This window comes from Furipterus horrens, unplaced genomic scaffold (assembly GCF_987537825.1).
Source record: "Furipterus horrens unplaced genomic scaffold, mFurHor1.1.pri manual_scaffold_4, whole genome shotgun sequence".
NCBI lineage: Eukaryota > Metazoa > Chordata > Mammalia > Chiroptera > Furipteridae > Furipterus > Furipterus horrens.
In genome coordinates, this window is record NW_028327174.1 from 105,355,573 (window position 1) to 105,380,176 (window position 24,604).

Consider the following 24,604-nt stretch of genomic DNA (forward strand, 5'->3'; position numbering starts at 1 on the left):
CTGCTATGTGCCATACACAATTTATCCTAGGTGCTTAGAATTCCACAGTGAACAAAACTGGCAGTGACCTTGTCCCCCCGGAACTTTCATTCTAATCAGAGGAGACAGAGAAATGAAAATGTATATAACAAGTCAGACCAACAGTGATGAAGGACAGGAAAAAATAAAGCAGGTGAAGGAGAGTAGAGGGTACATGGTGTGGGTGGGATGGTGCTAGTTCATATGCATTGGCCAGCAAAGTCTCTCTGATCATGTGATGTAAGAGCAGAGAGTGAGGAGAAGTGAGTCATGTAACCTGGGGTAAGAGGAAAGAACAAGTTCATAGTCTTGGAGGCAGGCTTTTGCTTGTTTGTTTGTTTATTTATTTATTTATTTAGATACAAGGAGACCCATGTGGATAGAGCAGAGTGAGTAAAAGGGGAAGTGTAGGAATTAAGTTCAGAGAGGAAGCAAGAAACAAGAAGGTAATTTCAATCCTCAGTAGCCAAGGTAAAGAATTTGAATTTTACTTCGCGAGAGATGGGAAATCAGAGGATTTTGAGCAGTAGAATAATATGACCTGACTTGTTCATGAAAAAGATGGTTCTGAATTTAGCATGAATAGAGACACAATGAGGAAACTCTGGACAAAGGGGAAGTGGTTAGGAGGCTACTGTAATAGTTCAGTTGAGAGATGAATGTAGCTTAATGTAGGGAGGTAGCAGTAGAGGTGGTAAGAATTGCTCTGTGCTGTATATATTTTCAAGTTGGAGGCAACAGAATTTACTGTTGGATTGAGTAGCGGGTTTGATATTATCCATGTGGTAATGTATGTCTTCCCCCTGGCTGGTTTGGCTCAGTGGATTGAGCGTCGGCCTGCGAGCTAAGTGTCGCTGGTTCGATCTTCCAGTCAGGGCACATCAGAGAAGGAAAACTCTGACTCCAAAAAACCTCCGCTGCCTTGCGGCATACCTCTTCAGGGGAAAGGCTAAGGGAGTAAACCCCGACAGAAAACCCGGAGCCGGAGTCCCTAAGGCGGTTTGACGTTGTAGTCAACACCGGCAACTCCTGCGGCGCACCTGAAGCCAAGCTGTATTGACTCCGTCTTTCCCTTGGACCCTTCAGCTGCGAAGAGAGGGGGGGTCTGCTGCATGGGCAACAGCAGACCCTCCATATCACCCTGCCCGGGCTCTGTAGCTTCAGCTTCACTGGAGAGGACACTCCAGCGTCATCGCAAGATGTCGATTCAACACGGGAGGAGACAGATACCGTGTCACTCCCGAGTCGGACTGCACAGCCATTCTCGGCGGTGCAGATAGACTCTTAAGAAGCTACACCATCGTCTCTCGAGACGGACGGCTGCCGACGACGATGGATGTATGTCTTACAAAGTATTTCTTATAAAATTTATTTTTATATTTAAAATTTAAATATACACATTAGAGAGAATAGTAAAATGAACTCCTATATACTCCTCACCCAGATTCTACACTTACCAGTATTTTGACACATTTGCTTTATCTACTTTTGAATCATTTTTTGTATTTGATGAATTTTTTGAAAGCAATCTAGGCATTATATTTTTTCACCCATATATACTTCAGTACATATTTCTAAATATTATGAACATGTACTTACATAATGCTATCATCATAATTTAATATAATTAGTAATTCCTTAATATCAATAGGTGCCAAAGATGATATTAAAATTTTCTTAACATTTTTCCTTAATAGAGATAGTTTACTTAGAATTAAACTCACCAATCTTTTGAAAAAATGTGCATACCTATAAAATCAATATCTTAATTAAAAATATAGAATATTTCCATCACCTAGAAATTTATCTTGCACACCCTTCTAGTCAAATCCCACTCTTTTAGGTAAGCACTGTTCCGATTCTTAGCAACATAGGTTAACTTTTCCTGTTTGTGAATTTTATACAAATAAAATCGTATGTGTTCTTTTATGTTTGCCTTTTTTTTTCAACATAACAATTTTGAGATTCATCTACATTTTTTACATGTATCACTAGTTCATTTTATTTATTTACTTTTTTACTTTTGGGTATTATTCCATTTTGCAAATACAAAACAGGAACTATTAAAAAGCTTCCATATTCTAAATTATTTTCCATACTTCCCCAGTACACATATCACATTTTGAGTCATTACTTAGTATTGCTTCTCTCTGGACCACCTCAGTCAGGGACAAAATCCAGAAATGTCACAAATGAAATGGTCATAGAGATTATTTGTTGAACATCACCATACTGGGTATTACGAAAAATACAAAAATGAGTGGAATAAAATTTCTCAAGGTTCTTACATACACATGGGGAAATACACATGTACGTAATTACTTATGACAGAAAGCAGAAGTAAAGATACTATGTTGTGCAATTACAATAGAAGTGATGAATTCTGGGTGTGGATGAGTATAGGGCAGGGAATCTGGGCAGCTGCGATGCAGGAAGTAGGATATTGACCCAAGCTTTGAAGGAGGACTGGAGTATCTAAAGGGTAAATAGGATGGTTTAGGATGAAGGAAGAGCTTTTCAAAATCACAATGATGTTACTGTGGCTGATCTTTGTGCACCAAATTAGTGGGGCAAGTAACCTTGCAGATTATCTTTGAGCCGCCTCTCCTTCACTCCTGTGACACATCACCATATTTTATTAGTAACATTTTTACAGTCTCTTGAATCATCTACTCTTTTCTGTTCTCATTGCCACGTCCTCAGTTCAAGCCCACTTTACCTTGTTTCCTCTTTCCCAGGCAATTGCAGTTGACTTCTCGCCTGCTTGTGATCTGTCTTCATTCTAATTGCTATAGACACTGCCAAGAGAACTGTCTTTGCAAAACTCAGACTGTGTTACTTCCCAATTAGGGCATTGATTATGGAATAGAGCTGACATACCTCTGTCTGTTTCTCAAGGCCTTTTAACCTCTCATCTCAACCCCCTTTCTACTCTAATGTCTGGCCTTACAGTTTTCAAATCACCATATATTTTACCCATTCACAATTTTGATTCCTGAATATTCTTTACTTTTTTCCTGACTCTGTGTTGAAATCACCAATCCCAGTCTTTAGGATTTTTTTCTTCTCTCTGTTTAATTGCTCCTCTGAGGCCAAATTTAATGTTAGTTCCTTCTGGGAAGCTTTTCTCAACCCCCATCCCTGTCAAAATTAATCAATATTTAGACATGGCTTTTGCCACATAGACCATACTTTTTATTATAATGATTTATTTTAATTCCTATCCTGACACTGGACTGTAACCTCCTGGGGAATAAAGACCATGTTTTTTTTACTCTGGGCCTAGCAGAGTGCCCTTCCCATTTCTGGCTCTCATTATTTTTGTATAAAATCTCTTTCACTTATAAGGTACACTGTTTTCTAGAAGCAAACTTGAATAAATTTTAAACTATCTTTGTCATGGCATATAGTCTGACATAGTGCTGGAAGTCACCAAACATGGCTAATTATATGATGAGTTTTATATGCTTGAGCATGCAAGGATATAAAATTAGATGGAATATAAAAGTACATCCTTGCATGCTCAAGCAGGTAGCTAGTTTATCATTTGGAAGATTCTTAGCCTTGACTTACTTATAGATGTGTGGAATTTTTTTCTCCTTCTTTTGCTATACCTATTTTTGAAAATGTTTGCTTTTACAACTTGAGGAAGCATGTCATACTTAAGAATAAATTATCTGACTCAGGCAAAAACACAAGATTAGGCTAAAGATATTTTCAGCATTCAGAAATAGGACACATGGAGGTCTTGGAAACTATAATATGAAATTGGAGTGAAGATATATTAAATGGACTAAAAAAATAATGTCTTATGATTGAATGCATATCTAGTATCTGGTCTGATGAAGTGTTCAGCATAGGCTAAGATTCTCATTATAGCTTAAGTAAAATAATTATCTGAATGTTGAATTAGGGATAGATGAGTAAATCCTCATGTCCCCAGTTTTGGCCCAATTCATCCAACTCCCGAGATGTTTCATTTTTTGTCATTATGAGAAAATATTATATGTAAACAATGAGATATGAAATAATTAGCTATTTCAGTCATGTGACTTCTGAGTGACATATTGTTGTAATTCGTGATGTGAACTCTATAAAACATTTCAGTAAGCATTGAGACTGATATTAGATTCAGGTTTTGCTTTAAAAATCATGAATTCTAACAGATGAAGATTCAAAACTGTTTTCCATGTTCATGTTAGTAAGAAATACTTGTGTCGTTTTCGTGTACATCTCCAAACCTGCTCTCCCGCCGAGCCCCCACGTCTCACTATCACACGCTGCAGCAGACATTAAACAATGTAGAAGACATATTTATTCTCAGTGGAGGAATATGCATATATATTCAGAGTATATACTTTTAATCATTAAAAATTAATTTCAATGAATAAAGACCTAAAGTCACAGAAGGTTATCTACAGAGATTTTCTACCCAAAAGTCAGAATTACTTTGGTTTCAGAATGATTTTTCTTTCATTAACAGTAGCACAGAGCAGGTTTTACATTTTTTAATACAGTATCTCAGATAACACAACCAGAGTGTATTTATATGTAAAAAAGGAATTGCATTATAATTCATTATGTGAGTGTTCTTTATTTAAAAGTGATACTCTTGGAAATATATTATATTATAAATTTTGAATGTTCACTTGTTTAATCAAATATAATAAAATTGTTCTTTATCATTTAGCAGGGATAGAACAAAACATAGATGAAACATATAACAAACATAGAACAAAACATATATAAAAAAATCAAGAATAAAGAGTTTTTTTGTGTGGGGGGGTGCTCACTCTATTTGGTTCCTGAAATAGCAGTTATAAAAATTGAATTTTTTTAATAGAAAGAATATACATTAATGTATAACATGGAAAGTAAATAGAAAAGCAAGGTAACTTTTGCTTTAAAAGTTGTTACTGTGTATATAGATGAGAAGCCAGGAGGTTTTATTTCTAAACTTGTCAGATAAGGACTAGTTAAAGGAACTGGAAATTTTGTTCTGAGAAAAAGAAGTCTAGAAGGAGATGCATTTCAAATATTCGAAGGCTTCCCTGGAAAAGAACAGAGGCTGGCTCCTAGATGTTGCAGTTACCCACCTCCCTCTTCCTTAATTTGCTGACAACTGGATGTGCTACAAATGAAGGAGAAACCAGTCGGGGAGGAAGACTAGTGAGCAGGCAGGTGACCCAGGTGGCCTAGGGCTGTGAAATCACATCAAGACTTTTAATGATGGCTTTCCCTCTAATTCAGTATTTCCACAGAATCTATTACCAGCAGTGATAGGAACAACAGTAAGAGGATAGCAATTGCTTTATTCTTTTAGATACTTTGTAGACCGTATGTGTTTTACAATAAGTGTGCCATGGCAATAAAGCTATTTTTACTTAGCTATTTAGAAATATCTTAGGTACAAACACAAGTATAGTTTTATATGAAAAGAAAGAGAATTCTGAGATACTGATGTAGCTGGAACGATTCAGTCTTTGAAACAAAGGTATGGTTTCAGAGAATAAATGGGGCTTGATTGAGAGAGGTCTAAATTGATTCTCACAAATAAATTCAGATTTTAATGGGCTTTATTATATTGTTCAACTGAAATTAAAAATCTGAGCAGTTCTTTAAATCTCCCATCACTATTTTCTCCCTGTTTCATCTTGTTCATTAGAATTCTCCTTTTCCCATGTCATACCCTCTCTGGAGTTAGGGTGATACATGAAGCTAAATACGTTCTTGACTGAACTTTTTTGAGACAATGCAATTTTTTGAAAGAAACTGAGGAGTTTTTTTATATATAAAAATAGGTTTCTGAGCAAAATATTCCACAATGGCAAAGATAACAAAATTATTCACAATTCTAATCTCCTAAGTGTTTGCTATAAATAGAAGTATATAGGAAATTATTTAGGGGAAGTTTACATTTACTGCTAATTGATTTCTCCAGACAGTGTTATTTATGAATGTTCTTGGTTTGTATCAAAAGAAAAACTTGTAAAGCTTACATTATTTTTTGATAAAGTCTCATGCAAAGACTCTGTTCAGTTTTGAAGAGATGTTCTCGTTAAAATTATTAGTAGTTGTGTAAATGTATGCTGACACATTTATTAATTTTTTTTTGTATTTAATCTATCTTTACCTCAGTCCTGTAACCCACTTCCCTATCCTATAAGCAAACAGCAAACCATTCTTTTTCTTCCCTCCTTTACTTCTTTTTTCCCTAAATACTTTGATATGGAATTATATTTTTGAGATCAGTTGCTTATTGATATTTTACTATGGATGAATAAATACTCTGCTGCATGGTTCAAGGGATTCAGTGAAGAATAAAACTTGGGCAAAAACACACCATTTAGAAGGATGGTTATGATGTGTCCACATATACACACATGTACACACTTGAACATAATACAGCATTTACCATGGTGTAAGGAAAGTGCTGGGAGAGTTAGAAAAGATAGTACTTATTTGTGATAGGAGCAGTCATAAAAGGCTCCTGAAGATTATATTTGAGCTCAGCCTTGAAGTATATAAGTAATCTGTCAAAAGAAAATATAGGAAAGAGAAAAACTAGGTGAAAATAGTAAGATTGTTTTCTAGCTTTATAGTTTAGCTTTCATTTTTAGGTCTCAGTCCACCACATAAATTTGTGTGTGTGTGGTATAAACTAAAAGTTAATATTTATTTTTTACATATATTTATTTAGCCATTCTAAAACAACTTGTTGAATAGACTTTTCTATATTTGTTGAATTGTCTTGACTCTCTTGTCAAAAATCAACTGACTTTATATGTGTGGGTCTATTTCTGGACTCTATTCTGTTTCAATGACCTATTGGTCTATTCTTACACAAATCCACACCATTGTCTGGATTGCTGTTGTTTGGGGGAAAAAAAAATCTCGAATTGAGCTAGCTTCTCTTCTCTAAATTTGCTTATCATTTTTAGGTGATTTTTGGATATTCTAATTCTTTTTCATTTTTATGCAACATTTAGAATCAACCTGTTTATTTCTGTAAAACAATCATGCAAAGGTTTACCTATTTAGTTAGGCAAAGATTTCTCAGAGAGGCTCCATAAAGCACTAACATTAAATGAAAAAAAAGTATAATGAATTAGACTTTGTCTAAATGAGAAACTTCTGCTAATCACAAGTCATGTTAAAAGTGAAAAGGTAAAATACAGACTTAGAAAACATTTTCAATATATATATCTGATAAAGTACTTGTATTCAGATACATAAAGAGCCACAACATATCAATAATAAAAATACAGAAACTTAGTAAAAATTGGAAAAAAGATTAGAAGGGTCATTTCACAAAATAAAATATAGAAATTGACAGTAAGCATATGAAAAGTGTTCAATATCATTAGTTATCTGGGAAATGCACATTAAACCACATTGAGTTACTACTTCACACTAACTAGAACGTCTAAAATAAAAAGTGAAAATATAGGTGAGAATGTGAAGCAAGTGAGACTTTCATACATTGCTACAGGGAGTGTTAAATGGAAAAACTGTTTTTGGAACACTGTATAATAATATCTTATAAAGTGAACATATACATACCAGAGAACCCCAAAATCCTATTTCTAAGTATTTATCCAGAGTAAATAAAAAGATGGGACCACAAAAAAAAAACTTGTATGTAAATATTTGCAGTGATTTTATAACTTCAAACTGGAAACAATCCAAATGTTCATCAACAAGAAACTTAATAAACAAATTATATTCTATATATTAAGGTATATTACTCAGCAATAAAAAAGGAATACACCTTTGATGCAAGGAAAAACCTGCACACATTCTGCAGACATTACATTTGGATAAAGAAACCTGACAAAAAAGTACACTATGCGTATACTTGATTTTGTTTGCATGGTATCTAAGAAAAAGGCAAAAGTAATCTGTTGATAACAATCAGAACAGTATTTGCCTGTGGCTGGGGTTGAAGTTGATTGAAAAGAAGCACAAGATAATTTTTTGTTTACTGGAAATATTCTGTGTATTGATTTGACTGTGGGTTTTATGAGTGTATACATTTGTCAAAAGTCATCCATAGTACATTTAAACTCTCTTCATTTTAAAGGTTCTAAAGTATGCCTTTATAAAAAAAAGATGTAGTAAGTAAAGTAATAAGATACAAAAAGAAGGAGGAAAGCCGCATATGCAAGTGTGTTCATGGCAAATGGGATGCAGAGCAGATGGTTTAATGACCATTAATGTAAGTTGAAGAGTTAAATTTTTGTTTTCCTTAGAAATGTGCTGTCAAAGACGGGTTTTAAGAAGGAAGTGATATGATCAGAGCTATGTTCTACAGTTATTCATCTGCTCAGGTGCGAGGAGTTACGAGTGTGATGAGACTATGGATGAGATGTAAAAGACCTGCTGGAGATATTAATTTAAGATGATGGCATCAGGAATGAAAGGAGGTAATAAATCTGAGTGGTTATCACAAAGAGAAAATTCACAAGATTCAGTAATAGAATTAATACAGGGAAGGAGATTAGGGAATACAAACTTTAGGGTCCTGCACAGTGCCTGGTACATAGCAGATACTTTATAAATGTTCATTGAAAAAGTGAATATACAGTTGAAGGAAGTTATAATCTGAGATATTCAGATAATTTTGGTACCATTGATGGAAATAGAAAATAAAGAGAAGTTGGCAGGAAAAAAATGAGTGGGTGAGATTTTATTTTAGAGATGTTTTAATAAATGTGTCAGGTGAAGGTAGAGATGAAAAGGCAGAGTATACAGTCAGCATTGAACATCTGCAAAAAGGTTATGGTTGGATATAAAGATTTTAGTATGAATAATGTGGAGAACATAGTTGAATTATGTGAATGGAAGATATCACCTGGGGACACTCATCAAAAGAAGAGAAGAGGGCTGAAAGCAGAAGCTTGACAAGGTGGGAGTGGAGCCAGGGAGATTATGGAGGACACAGAGGCTGGGAAGGAGACTGAGCAGGAATTGTCAGTGTGGAAGAGGAGGGCAGTGTCAAGAAAGTTAAGGAAGGCAAAGGGTTTCCAGTGGATTGATGGTCCGGTCTCACACACCAGTAAGAAAACAGAACACTCTATTAACAAACATAGGAAACACAGATGGCCAACAAATACATGAACAAGTGTTTTACCTCACTATTAATTTTAAAATATGTAATGAGATACCATTTTCTTCTCTCATAGCATGACCATATAGGATGCAGTTTAGGTTTTCTACGTGGTGGGCACTGGCTTTGCCGATAGCAACAGAAGTCCAGGTGCTGCAGCCTTCTTAATCTCCCCAGTGATTCCTGACTCCTCCCTGTCTGCTCACTGCCCACATGTTCTATTCCATCAACATGCGCTATGGACTCTTCTCCTAAAAACATTTTGAATCCATCTGCTTCTCCAGATCTCAACTGTCACCCTCCCCACCAACCCAGTCCAATGTCAGCCCCTGCCACCCTCGTCCAAGCCACCATCATCTAGCTTTTGTCGTAGGAATTATTCTTGCTTCTGTTTTCAGGTTTCTGCAGTCTGTCTATTCTCCACATCAGAGAGAGCTGTTGATCTTTTGTTAATGTAAATTATATGATGTCAATATTTCTGCTTAAAACTGCAACATCTTTTAATTGGACATACAAGAAATTTCAGACTTCAAGGTGTTACATTATCTGGCTCCTGCCTACCTCTCTATACTCCCCCCCACCCCACCCCCACTGACTGCTGACTGATTCTAACACAAAAGCTAGTAGTCTTAACTATGATTTTGGGGTAGAGGAAGCTCTAGTTTTCCATAGTACTTATAGGTCAGTGTTCTCAGATTTATAGTATGGTAAACTATTCTAATCAATTGTCACTGGGTGGGCCAAAAAGTCAAAATTTTGTTTTGAATTTCAAAATTTTGCATTGTTTGATTCATTCCCTCATACTCATGCAGATGGAAGCTTGAGAAATTTCCTTATCCAAACAACTTTGCTTTCAGAGAAGCCACTATTTTACCAGTTTTGAAATTTATAACAAGCCCTAATTCTAGGTCTCTGCCTTGTGTTCATGGAACACCTCAAGCTAAATTTATATTTTCATGACTTTTCTTCCTTTTCTGGACTTTTTCTCATCTCCAAATTGATAGTGGTTTTTGCTGTTTTCATTTGAGTAGCCACATGATTATGGGAACCTACAAACTGGGAAGAAAACTGGTTATTGAGATGGGGCATGTGGAGTTCGGAACAACTTATTAACTGCTGGGTGTGGCCCACACCAACCTGGCAAGCTTGGACTCATAGCACTTCTCCCTGAATTTACCTTGGGAAAGAGGCTTAGCTGGCAGTTCTTTAAAGAGGCCAGTATTTGGTGCCAGGTGTTTTCCTTGTAAAACAGCTGACCAACTTTACTCAGCGCAGTCAGAGTTAGGTTGCCTCCCACAAGTAAAAACTGGTGACCCATTTTAGTTGGTACTGCAGGAAACATTCCTTGAGAAGTAAAATGGTTCGTGGGTGCAAGAAAGTATTTATTAATTGAGTTTTGAGGATGTTTTATTGGCTCTATACATTACATAAAATTTACTATTTAAATCATTTTTATGTATACAATTCAGTGTCATTAAGTGCATCCATGACATTGTGAGACCACCACCACTATCAAATTCCAGAACATTCTCATCTTTCTAAAAGAAATCCTATAACCATTAGGAGCCACTAATCAATCTTTCCTCCCCACAATCTCTGGAAGCCACCAGTTTGCCTTCTGTCTTCATGGATTTGCTTGTATTTAAATTAAATAGAATCATGTAATATGTGACCTTTTGTGACTGGCTTCTTTCACTTAGCATGTATACAAGTTTCATCTGTATTGTACCATATATCAGTACTACCTTCCTTCTTATGACTGAATGATATTCCATTATATGGTATGTGCCACATTTTATTTACCCATTCTTTTTTTGAAAAACATTTATGTTGCTTCCAGCACTAGACTATTGTGAATAATGCTGCTGTGATATTTGTGTACTTGTTTCCAATTCTTTGGGGTTTATACCTATGAATAGAATAATGGTAATTCTGAGTCATGTGGTGATTCTGTGCTTAACTTGACAATTCTCTGAGGACCCACCGAACTGTCTTCCACAGTGGTTGAACAAGTGTCCCGTTCTATCAGTAATATATAAGTGTTGCTGTTCTGCAGTTCTGCCGAATTTTGTGTTTGTAAAGGTGTCTGTGCCTATAAATGAATCATTAAATGTCATTTGAATGGTGGCAAAAAAAAAATGGATTTAAAAAAAAAATAAGATGAATTTATCTTCCCCTCCTTGATTAAATTATCACACACTTCCCCCCCCCCCACATGAAAATAAACCAGGATGGATAATTTTGAGTCAAGTCTCAGGAGATTCTGAAAGCTGCTTGTCAGAGTACCCACATGCAAGATTACACGTGCAGTGTTTTGAAGTAGTCACAACTTAGCTGTGCAGAATTGTAACTTTGCATTTTCAGTTACTGAGCTTGACTTAGCTCTGGTGCCATCATTTCTGCTGATGTTAAAAAGCTCCTAATCTTGCCGCTGAAAAGTAATATGCTCTCTTCTAAACAGTACAAGTAATTAAAACTTGGTGATTCTACTGAGGATTTAAACTCATTAATTCAAAGGTCAAACTGCCTATCTGGGCTGTTCTCGGCTTGGCTCTCCTTACTGCTTTTCTCCACCCAGGGAGCTACAAACATCATAGTGTTGAGAGAGGTATAGGTTGGTCTACACACTCTTCTCAGGTTCTCTCTACCTCTGCTTAGAACTTTGGTATTAATCTTGTCCTTGCTATATCTGACTAAACTATACTATTAGGCCTCTGGAAATGTGCCAGAATTTTCTACTGCTATTCACAGCTTTCTTAGTGCCCTGTAGCATCAAGGTATGGACCCTTTGAACCCTCTTTTCTCAGACACTAAGTCTCCCCCAATCCCCTAGATTACTCAGCATTTATGTCACTCGAGTCTGAAGCCGGTGGGTGATATATTGTAAATCCAATGGATCTCAGGGTATTTGCCCATCAAAGCATAGTATTTGTCATAAAAGTGCGTCCATTGATCTGATGTAATATTATGTGGGAATCCCATTTGGGTGATTTTAATTCTGTAAGTCCTCAAATAATGGTGCTAGTTGAGGCTCTGAGCATAAGAAGTCATATATAGAATATGTGTTGCTGACAAGTCGAAATGAATCTTTGTTTCTTCCAGGATGGGATGGGTTCAACGGAGGTAACTTACACTGCTAAGTGGACTGTTGATGTCCTTGTGGGACACTTCTGTATAAGGGAATCAGCATTAGTGAATAATACTGGCAGGCTTGACATTCACCAGCAGCCTTAGTGAGTAGAAATCCATTATGGTGGGCCCAGGCCCAGCCTCTTTCCCTGCCTCCATGGTTCCACATTGATAAGCCCATTGTTCCAGCACTGGAATAGCTGATGACAGGGGCTCACTGATGTCATCTGGCCGTGTCATACTCTCTATTTTGTTGTTTAATGCCTCTTCCTTGGAGGATATTCCATGGTAGTAGTAACAATGCAAGGCAAAAGCAAAGATTTTCTTTCTTCAAAACCAAACATCTATCCACATGCTTCTATTCCAGACCTTCTTGTCCCTGAGCTAATATTTCTTCTTCCAGGCTTCTGACTAACCAGCTAAGCTATTTGTTGAGTCCATGCATAGAGTATATCTCTTTTGATGGAAGAATGTGAGATGTGTTACCTAAAGTTCTGTTCATTGGGGGGATTTCACCTCATGGATCTCACCTTCACATCCATCTCTGAGAGGGATGCAGTGTGGCCAAAGTCCAGTGTTAGCTTATACCCAGTAAGGTCTTGAGATAGCCCCTCTCTGAACCAAGCTTGGCTCTCTTCCACCTTCTTCAGCTTTGACACTGAAGGAGGCACTGGTGGGGTCATGATGGGTGGCATGGGTCCACCTTCTAGTGCCTCACTTTTGTTCCTTTGGCCATGCCTTGCCTTTGATCCTAATATTTCACTTCTAGTTATGAACTGTCGTTTCTGGGCCTGCCCAGTTTGGTGTGTCTGGCAGAATCTAGCTTCTGTTTAGAAATTTTATGCATGTGGTCACTTTATACTTCATGGTCAGGCACGTAGTCTTTATCAGGACCAAGTAGCACACTTAAGCAGTTTTTAACAAGAAATATAATTCTATGCTGTAGCTGGCATGACCTTGTTTCAGAACTCTAAGTGTGATTCTTCTGGTGTGACTTGCCTTAAACACCATTCCTACACCATTTTTTAATCTTTGATATACTTAAGTCAGATGGCCCAAATGGCAAGATCACTTGCACCCAGCCATTTCCTACTCTAAGCCTCACTCAAAGCTGGCAGCCTTTCCTCTCACCTGACTTGTGGGACAGAAAAGTATTTAGATACAGCCAGCTTCCAGAAATGGGACATGAATTTGGTTGAGATGGATGTCTTCAGTTGAGAGCAATTTCCAGTAAGGTTGACAGCTATGGGGTGTCAGCCGAGGTACCACTCTCAGTATCTGAGGGTAAAATCCATTCAGTCCCCCAAAGAAATCCTGTTGGCACAGAACAGAGTCCCCTGTGGCTCAAAATACTGAGTCTGACAGCTGACTTATCAACAGCCAGAACAGAAGCCAGAGACTGTGGGATAATACTAGAAATGTGCTTAGAAAGTAATTACCAAACTACTATTCTATAGCCACTCAATATACTTCATGAATAAATATAAAATAAAAACATTTACGGGCAAAAACAGAAAAAAAAAAAAGAAAAGAAAATATGCATCCAGCAACCTCTCAGGAAATTAATTCTAAAGGATATATTTCACACAAAAGGAAAATGTTCTGAGAGGAATTCTAGAAGAAATGAAGAACAAAGAAGATGGCTAATACGTGTTTATATCTAAGTGAACATTGGAAATATAAAAATGGCAATAATAACGTCTTGTGGATTTTATTTTTAAATTTCTGGAAATATTGCTAACATATGAATTATATATAACATTTAATAACTTGACACCTCTTAGAGAAGCCAAAGTAAAGAGTAACATGGGCATGAATTTGGGTAAAACTATGCTACAGACACAGTGCTTTGTCTTTAAAAAAAATGAAATTACAAGAACATACAAACATAAACTACAAAATGGCATGAAAATAAACAACTTTAAATATGGACCATTGCATAGAATTTCACATCCCAACATGTGGTTCTTGTGGTGGTTATTTAATTACAGATTCTAAAAAAATAAATAAGAAACCATGGTTAAGTTGCATTTTTTCTGCTCCCCCTCTCCTCCTAGAGATAATTCTCAACTGCTTGCCTAGTATATATTGATTAAAAACCATTTTGAAATTACTCCATCTGTCAATGAAATGCAAACACCTCTGGAGTGAAGCTAAGCAGCTGTTTTAAAGTTCAAAGCTTTACTAGAAAAAAGAAACCCTTTTCCTTAACACTGGCTCTATTTATATTATCCCAAAACAATGACTCATTCAATAAAAAAATCCAGTATTTCCAGGTTGTGTAAACACAACCCTTATTTATAAGGAGATTTATAAGAAGACCCAAGACTAACAGCTTCCCAGTTGGGGAACTGCTAAGCAATAGAGTTAGTATCGTTAGACTCCTACATGTGTGGTAAATTCAGAACTATTTGTATTTGTGGGCCACACTTGAAATTCACAATAGCTCTGGCTCCCTTTATTACACAGAATCAACTACGAAGCATGGAGTAAATAAAATAAAATTCTTACAAGTAGCAGTGTAATTTATAATTCTAAACAGCCTATTTATACCATACAGAAATTAGCAAATGTTTCCCATTTAAACAGAGACATACCTTTGTCTTTCTTTAAAGTTATTTCTTCATTAACTAAAGAGGAAATTGAGTGGCCTGTAGCCTGTAGGCTCTGGATTCTGATGGTTGGGATTTGAATACCAGCTTCAGCAATGGCTGCCTATGTGGCATGGGGCAAGGTTCTTCTCCCTAAGCCTCAATTTTTACACCTGCCAAATAGCGAAAATAATATACCTCAGAATAATTGTGAGGATAAAAGAATTTAGAATTTGCAAGAACTTTTAAAAATGTAAATTATTTGATGTAATGCCTTCACATAGTACTTAATACAAGTTACCTATTACTTTATTTTTTTAAGATTTTATTTATTTATTTTAAAAGAGAGAGGGGAAAGGAGGGAGAGAGAGGAGAGAAATATTGATGTGCAAGAGAAACTTTGATCGGTTGCTTCTTGCAGCCCCCAACTGGGGACATGGCCTGCAAGCCAGGCATGTGCCCTGACTGGGAATTGAACTGGAGACCTTTCAGTTTGTGGGACAACACCCAACCCACTGAGCCACACCAAGTCAAGGCTGTTCCCTATTATTTTAAATCATAAAACATTTTGCTGGATTTAATATGAATAACCCTTAATTAATAAATATTCAGCTCTTATAGCTTTTGGCAATGAATGATTATTCACATAGATTTTCTAGAAATTAAAACTCCTGCTACACTCAAATAACTACTAGGTAATTCAATAGTCACATATTTTTAATTACTTGTGACAATACTTTACAGTACATCTGCAGGAAGCCTGGGAGGCTAAGCTGTTAAAAGCAGCCACTTCACAGCAGCTGTCAGGTAGGGTCTTGTCAGAAAATAGGGGACACATTCAAACCGGGTATGGGGAAGAGTTTAAGAAAGGACAATTTACAAGGTTGTGGGCAGGGATTAGGGGAAAAAGATGAAAATGAAGCACCTGGAGTTAGTAAATGTGGTAAAACAGTTATCATTTCTAAGCCTGAATGGGCAGGGGGAGATTGTGACTTCAGAACCTGGAAAAGAGAACGGAGCTGAGAAGACCTCCTGCTAGGAGCTGTGTGTGACCTTTGGTAGGGAGACATAGTTAATGCTGCAGTCTGGCCAGGAAGGTGCTGGGGGATAAATATCCCAACCTCACTCTCTTCCTGCTCTTTCAACCGCCTTCCAAAGCTTCTAATTGACTAGACCCTAGCTGAGAAGCCTGAAGTCAAGGGAGCCTGCTGATGGAGTGCACGAAGGTCAGCCTTTTAGACACAGAACACTGAAGAAAAGATTTGAAAGAGCAGACAGAAGGCAGCCAGCAACATATTTTTTTTCCCCCATAGTCAGTGAGAGAACTGTTAAAATGGATTTTGAATACATTGCAAGCCCTGATCATCTCTGCTCAACTAGATGGTGCAGGACTCTAAACCTGCTAGGCTCATTTTCAGCAGCTGGAATGCATGCAAAGTGGCTTCATGAGAAAAATCCTGGCATGGAGATAAGGTGAACATTCACAGTCCAAAAATTAGGTTTTGTGAACTTCAAACCAAATCAGAAGAACAATTGGGTCCAAATGTAGGAATTCCTTGTCTAGGTGGGAGGAGCCTGATTATAAGCTCACAGTGAGTCAATCAATACACATTATGATGACCACAACTTGAGGTTACACAATTTGCTTGATTGCGAATGGGTTTTATGACAGATGCTATGTTCTCCAGGCCCTGTAGAGCCTTGAGATGCCTTGCAGCCCAGCCAACTCTTTGAGCACAACCTTGTGAGAGACCCTGGGCCAGACTAACCAGCTAAGGTGCTCCTGGCTTCCTGACTCTCAGGAACTGTATGAAGTATTACATGTTTTTCAATAGTCAGCAATGAAGAACTCCTATGATAACATACAAGACACTTTGTAAGAGGCCAAGGGCATTCACTGAAAATGGATCAAGGGGTAGCCTAAACAGCGTGAGCATCAAACCTAGGAGAAGGGTAGCAGAGTTGGCTGGAAAAAACAGATTTAGCTATAATAAACAAGTAGTGTGAGGTATTCTTGACTGTGTATTCAAGTAAAATGTGGTTACTAACAGAGGGAAATAAAGAGTCATTTTGTGAGCATTTACCCTGTACATTACACAGGGGAACAATTTTTAACAAAATTCCTGTTGAGTTCAACTTTTCAGCTGTTTTAGATTTAAATGGGCATGCTGATTTCACAACTGCAGTTAGTTTTCTTCTATTACGCCAAGTTTTTCTCTACAGCTTATCTTAATGCTACCACTCTAGGCTGGATCAAGCCTGGAGGGAGGGAAGCACTAGTGCTCTCCTATTGGCTGAGAGCAAACCTCTCTCGAGTGGGGAGGGATGGAGGATGACCTTGGAGACCAACGACAGGTTCATACTTGTCTAGGCTATTCAGTTACACATGAGACAGTGTGGTGAGAGGTTGTGTGTCGCTCTATATAGTGAACCGTATTCCGAAGTGTAGTCTGAGTTCTTGTCTGTATACAAGAAGTTAGCAGAATTTATTTTTTTATTTACATACATACTTATTTCCTTTCCTTCAGATCATGTCTGCCTCTGCTATTTTTTGTTGCCAGTGTCTATACAACACTGATTCATTTTGTTATATCTGTGGCAGTTTTACCATTCCCAAAGGACAAACATAAGCACATATTTCAGGCAAGCCTATTTTACATATTTTAAAGTAAAACTTGGTGACCAAGATTAGTCTTGGGCCCCTCACAATGTGTGCAAGCAGTATGTGGAGAGTTTATGGATGTGTATGAAGGGAACACGTGATAAATTGCCATTTGGTATACCTATGGTTTGGCGCGAGCCCAGAGATCATTCAAGTGACTGTTACTTTTGTATAGTGAAAACATCAGGATATAGCAAAAAAAAAAAAAAAAAGTAAAATAGAGTATCCTAGTCTACCATCAGCTTTACACCCAGTGCCTCATTCAACTGAAATCCCAGTGCTAGTTTTCATTGAACCACCCTCTTTCGAAAAACAGGAGTATGGTGAAGAACTAAGTGACGGCAATGATGAAGATTTTGAAATTGAAGATGACTCAGTTCATAAGGGATTTGAGCACAAGAGTTGAATGATTTGGCATGATACTTGGGACTATCCAAAAATGCTTCAGAAGTCCTAGCATCAAGACTGCATGAGAAAAACTTGCTTGAAAAAGGAGCAAAGTCATCGTACTTTCAATGAAGAGAAAGTGCATTTCTGCAGGACTTTCAAAATGATGGTGGCTTTGTGCATTGCCATAACATACATGGCTGAATGGAGGAATTGGAAATTCCAATCCAGAATGCAACTGAATGGCGACTATTCATCGATAGCTCAAAGCAGAGCATGTCCTCCCCCACAATGGCAACTTACTTAGTGCAGTCCCAACTGGCCATTCAGTTTGTTTTCATGAAGAATATGGAGACATAAAGAGAGTCATTGTCTGTTGCAATATCACAAGCACAATTGGATCACCTGTGTTGACCTTCAGATGGTCTGCTTCCTTCTTGGTTAGCAACATGGATACATGAAGTACCCCTGTTTTCTGTGTATGTGGGACAGCAGAGATTGTGAGAGGCATTGGGTGGAGTCAAACTGGCCTCCAAGATCTGACCTCAAACCTGGTGATCCAAACATTCTACATGAGCCACTTGTTGACAGAAAGAATATTATATTCCCAGCTCTGCATATAAAACTGGGTCTCATGAAGCAATTTGTTAAAGCTTTGCCAACTGAAGGAGACTTTTTCAAGTATCTCATTTTGGCACCTCCTAGCCTGTTATTTAAAAAATAAAATACCTTAATATGTATGTTTGGTAGCAGAACTTTACTACTTGTACACAATTTGACTTATAGTAAAATATATAGCCTTTATATGAATAAAATTAAATAAACAGTATATTCCGGTAATTTTTAAAAATTTTCCTTTGTATGTATGTTTTGTATGATTTTGGGGACAAAGGGAGGGTATCCTGTATCTTAAAAAGTGATGTGATAGAGAAAAACTGGGATCATTTTTGGATTCAGATGCCAAAAGTTAGTCAAAAACAAGTGTTGGATGTAACTCAATGAAAACTGTGTTCCCCAGTGTTATTTATTCTTTGCAAAAATTCTGTGACTCCATGTTATACACTATCTTTATTTTACAATACAAGGAAAGAAAGACAGGGTCAGAAGTAGAAACACCTGCTCAAATTCACACAGATAGTAAATGAGAAAGTTCTGATTAGCACCCAAGCCACTCTTGACTCCAAAGTTCACTTTCTTTTTGTGCTTCTGTGTGCTGAAGTAAAGAAAAGAAATACTGAACAAGGGAGATTATATTGGGAGCTGAAGTAAGATAAACAAAGTCGTCAGGGGAAAAAATTCTCCAGTGTTTTGGCAGAAGGGGGAGAAAAACTATCTGTGGTGAAAACAAAATAAAACCCAGTGAAAACATATGGCTAATTAACAGGAGGAAGCAAAGATGGCCGTACTAGAGAACAGAAGATATTTTAGGTCATAATAAAATGGGTGTCTCTCCTCTTTTTCAGATTGATTCTCCTGACCCACCCCTGAGAGATGCAACAGGGAAAAGCACAGCAGCACCTACAGTAACGCGCAAACATACAAGCAGCAGAGACGATGCTCCCTGACTCAGAGCAGATGGGGAGGGAGCAGGTCTTGCAAAGTCTTCCAGCAGGAAAGGGGAAGATTAAAGGAGCATTTTGCCAGGAAGGTGCCACCCGGTGCCATCGTTTTCTATTTCTGAGGGTTTGGTGATATTTTCCAGCTGACAGAAAAGCCATACTGAGTAAAAATTTTGGGAGAAAAAGTTTACTGAGGGTGATGAAAGAAGATATGGGAAACAGATTCGGGGACCGCAACTTTGAGGGGAAATGTTTAAACGATATTGTGGGTTAAGTGGTTAAACAGGAGAGTCTCAGAGCTAGCCCTCTGGGAATAGTGAGGGTTGCGACTCTGCATTTCAGTGGACAACTGAGGCTCAGTCCCACTGTGACTCGTAGGGGTCATGTAGGATCTGCCTCTGAGTTGTCATTAGAAGGGGGATTCACCCACTGTCTCCAACTCTTCATTGGCCAAGGTTACCCTGTAGAAAACCAATCAGATTTATGCGGACATTAGAACTGACCGGGTTCCCATAGGCATCCAACGCCAGGTGTCAGAGAGGTCTGAGGGCAGAAAGTGGGGGAGCTGATACAGCTGAGGCAGGGTTTTCCCTTCCCGAGGTTGACTCTGACAGCTATGGAAGAAGTAAATTAATACAAATGTCATCTTTAAAATTTGTTTAAGATAAAAGCTTTGAAAACAATACAAAGGCTCTAACTCAAAAACCACCCTTCCCTTCTGCTTGTGTAGGACACACAGCATACCGAGCAGAATATGAAAGGTGGTATTTCGATTGAACCATTTCCTTGATTATTGTCATAAATTTACTAATTGCTCTTCAGGGTCAAAATTGGAAATGACTCTGAATTCCCCATTACTTATTTGTCATTTGTTTTTCTGTAAGTATATTTAAATTAATTGTTTAAATATTCTTATGCAGTTCTCATTTCATTGAGTGTGTTCAGTAATTTTTGTCAAATTATGTTGGGGTTCTTTTAACATCCTAAATCTTCCCCCAACACAACAGACACACACACACACACGCAAGTACAGACCTTTTCTTAGGTAATTGAAGGTTGAACCCAGATAGACCACCAGAATCAAGATTTCAGTGCCATGAGAAATAAAACCCACATAAGCATCATCCTTTACAGACTGGGTTTTCAGTCTGTTTGTGTTTAAAGTGATAACAACCATTGTGACAAGTTTCCTGAAAAGGATTGCTGACCTGTGCTGACATGAAATCTTATCAGGTGACTGCTTCAATTCAGAGCAAATGCCATTTGTGAGGAAGCATAGGAGAAACTCTGTTTCTTTAATACAGAAATTCTAAAACAGCAAATCTCTCATTGTGTATCTTGTATGTGCCAGTGGTTTAATATACACATCACTCAAATTTCCCATGTGCACACAGAGCAGATATTATTATCTCTGTTTTTAGAGAAGAGAAAATGGAGGCCAAGTGAACTGAGTTGCTGAACTACTCATGATGAGAAAGAGGCAGACCCAGGATTTAAACCCAGGCGTATCTGGCTCAGGAGCTCTGTTCCTTCCCCTACACCTGGGGCTTTGTCACATGCATCATGTTAGTCTTCCTGGGAATTAACATACTCAATCCACTGCACCCCACCTTCTTATGTAATAACCTGGAGTGGTATGGAGAGCCATCTGCTTCGAGAACAACATATTTGAGTCCATAAGGCAAATAAGTTGGCAGAAACAGAAGGATTGAGACATTGCCTTTTGGCATTCCTAACTTACTCTGCATTTATAAAATAGAAATACATAATCCAACATGTTGATTTCATAAGCCTATCATTAGCATTCTGAAATAAGCAGAGTCAGGGACATCATGTAGAAAATAAAGGATCCTTGTTTTGGAAGATGATGTCATGCAAGAGGAATTATTTATTCTTTTAACGCCTACCTCTCAAAGCTTACAGGTGACTTCATAAAATATACTTCAATACTGAGGCCAATGAAGGAGTAAATGAAGTAAAGGAAAAGAGCTTGGGATTAATTTTTAAAAGCACACAATCACAAGATCACCCAGAAGCTACTGTGAGTTTTGTATCAGGCATATGCCCATGCTTCTAGTAACAGCCTCTCTTCTTTTCTTGGGGAAGGAAATTCTAATTCACATTCAAACACAGAACATATGGAGAAGATTGTTCTGGGAGATGTAGTTCCAAGTAGTTGTGGCTAGGAAAGAGTGGCGACAGAAAATCTAGCATAATCTTTAAATCTCTATAATAGGAAAAAGCATGAAATAAATAAGCTGAGCTCTTACACTGGTTGGGGTTCATCCAGGAAAACAAATCAGCCATTATCTCAACAGGGAGAATGTAATATGGGGAATTTGTTAATCAAGTGCTGGAGGACTGAAAAAACAAAGGAGATCATTAAAAAGGATCATTACAGAAAACCTGTTATCATGCTTAGGGGCAGAGCGATAAAAAGAAGAGGCTAAGATTATTAAAATCTAGAAGTTCATGGAGGGGGGCCTACAGAATTAGGATTCAAAAAGTCAAGAATGTTGCTACCTGTCTGGCTGCTGCTGGTATGTTAGGGGCTTGGAGGAGGGACACATAGAATGGGGCTCTCTAGTCTCTAAATAAGGGGTGCTGTCCACTTGGTACTGTTACTTCAGAACATCGAGAGAGGCCCTTCCTATGCTGTTGGGGCTCAGACACACCAGGAATAGGCACTGTCTACCTGGTGCTGAGAAGGGGCATGATGAAGCTGGTAGTAGGAGCATCTGGGAAGCTGCGAGCTTTTATTCTTCTGTCCCCAGGATAAAAGGCCAAGGTAGGGTGATCTGGTAGTAAAATTAACAAGCATAGATGAGCAAGTCTCTCCTCCTCTTCCCTTGCCATCCATTCTTTCCCCGGGTTGCCCCTGTTGATGGAAACTAACAGTAGGCCTTCTGACAACAGAGAACTGTGTTGTTTGTGGAACTGTCCTCACAAAGCAGGACACAGGAAAATGGATTTGAAACCTAATACCTGAAACATTATTCAATGGAAAAGGTTGGAAAATAGCAACAGAATAAGCCAAAGGAAGTAGAGGATAGAAATAATAAAGGGAAGAACAGAAAGGTCTAAAATGGGGTATGAACATTTGGTTGTCGTGAGATCCTGCTTAGGGCAAACTGCTCCAATCTGGTCTCCCCTCTAGTTTGGCCCTAGCTAATCCTTTTTCAGTGGCAGGGGAAGTGACCAAGATCTTTCTTTCACTTAGGAGATCAAAAGTCCTCAAATAGTAAGTCCCAGATAAAGTTTAACTGTGAACGCTGAGAGCAGAGGAAAGGGTTTAGGAATGGAGAGGAGGCTTCAAAGCTGTGAGAATGCTTTGGATACAGGAGGCTTGTTTTATTTATTTAATTCATTAGTATTATTATTTCAGAATATTTACGTATGATACTCCTTTGTATGCAGCATGTATTTTATGAGATGCTGAAGAAAAGCTAACAGCAGTTTCACTGAAGTTTCTCTGTGCCATTGGGAAGACACCGGGACATGAGCAGCAATGCCGTTCACAACTCTGACGGATGACCCTGCCCTCAGCGGCACATCAGGGCTCCACAGCACAGCACAGGTCTGCAGGAGGCATGCCCAGAGTGAGCTGGCTGGGAAGGAGGGAATGGGTGAACAACGGACAGTAGCCTTGTGGGTCTGTTCGTGGAACACATATGAGAAGACTACTGGGGAATCCCTCATGAAATTGAGAAAAATTTGGGGTGAAGCTCTCACAGATATTGTTGGAATCGGTTAGGGAGATATTGTGTGTTCTGTGTCTGCAAGCTACTGTAGCCCTGAGTTCATGGGTCATGTAAATATCACATAAATTATAGCCCAAATTCCTTTTCTGGTCTTGAGAACATCCTTAAAACCTTTGCTTCCATATAGTACCAACACCAGTTGTAGTTTCTTCGGTTGCCCAGTAATATACCATGGAGAAGTGATTTACAAAATGAAGCCATGGTGCTTAGAGACATTAATTTCACTCTTAAGGTGAACAATTTATTCTTGGGGTGTGGTTTTTCTTTCACTATAGGATCAGGACCATTGAGATAGCAGCGTAGTAAAGATATCTGTCTAATTCTTATTCACGGGTCAAGATATTAAAATACCATGTAATAGGACACCTGTTTAGAAATGTTAATATCATTGACTGTTGCATTGAAAACCAACCTAATAGTAAGTGAGAAAACAGAAAGCCAGGGAAGTTTGGACAATTTCACTCAATTCTATGTTCTACCCAATTTACCAGGCAAAAAATAAATAAATTCTGTTTGAAAATCAGTCATGCAATATTTTGGGACAATTTTTATAAAAATAGATTATCTGTCATAGTTGTCTAAATCTTTAACCCTGTGTGGCATGGTAGCATAGTAGGCTGGAGCTCTGAGCCAGCCTTACACAAACAAGAGCCAGCCAGGCATGATTTGAGGGGCCCCAAGGTCTGCCCACCCCAAAATAATAACTCCACCCACTGTCCCATATTGTCTCTGAAAGTTGGATTCACAGCCCAAATGGTTTCTGGAGTTGAAAGTATTTTTGTCTTTGTCCTTTTATTTTTAATATTGTTTGTTTTTTTGTTATCAGTGAAAAATGTTCAGTTTACAAAGAAGAGTTTGCTGGTTAAATCTTTCACTTGCTGTTATTACCTGGCAAACAACCTAATTCTGAATGATGCTGGTACATGGGAGAGTAGTAATCATAGCACTGATGGTTGTTATTGTTGCTTGAACTGAAATATAACTTGTATGAATTGAAGAGTGTTCAGTGTTCAGCTCAATAAATTTTTACATGTGCCTATACCCCAGTAACCACTACCCAGAGGTTCCTTCCTGTCTTTTTCCAGTCAATGCTCAGTTCTGTCTTCCCTCCGACACACACTAAAAGGTAAACACTATTCTGACTTCTATCACCAGAGCTTGGGTGTGCCTATTTTAAAACTTTTTATAAATAGAATCATTCAGTGTGTATTCCTAGGTGTCTGGCTTTTTCAGCTTCACATTATATCATTGAGACTCATTCATGTTGTTGCATTTATCAGTGGCTTGTTCTTTTTCATTACTGTATAATTGTCTATAAATATAACACAATTTACCCATTCTACTGTTGGTAGTCATTTGGGTTGTTTCCAGGGTTTTATTAGTTTAAA

General features: G+C 37.9%; 1 long non-coding RNA gene across 2 annotated transcripts; it reads left to right on the top strand.

The window, feature by feature from the left end:
- The first annotated feature begins 442 nt into the window (after nt 1-442).
- Nucleotides 443-24,266, top strand: LOC150012605 (uncharacterized). Of its 2 annotated transcripts, XR_016510760.1 has the most exons (3): nt 443-489; nt 19,360-21,496; nt 22,873-24,266. It is a non-coding gene; the product is annotated as an uncharacterized LOC150012605 (long non-coding RNA). The 2 variants fall into 2 exon arrangements; XR_016510759.1 differs by having other exon boundaries at nt 19,360-24,266.
- Nucleotides 24,267-24,604: the final 338 nt, after the last annotated feature.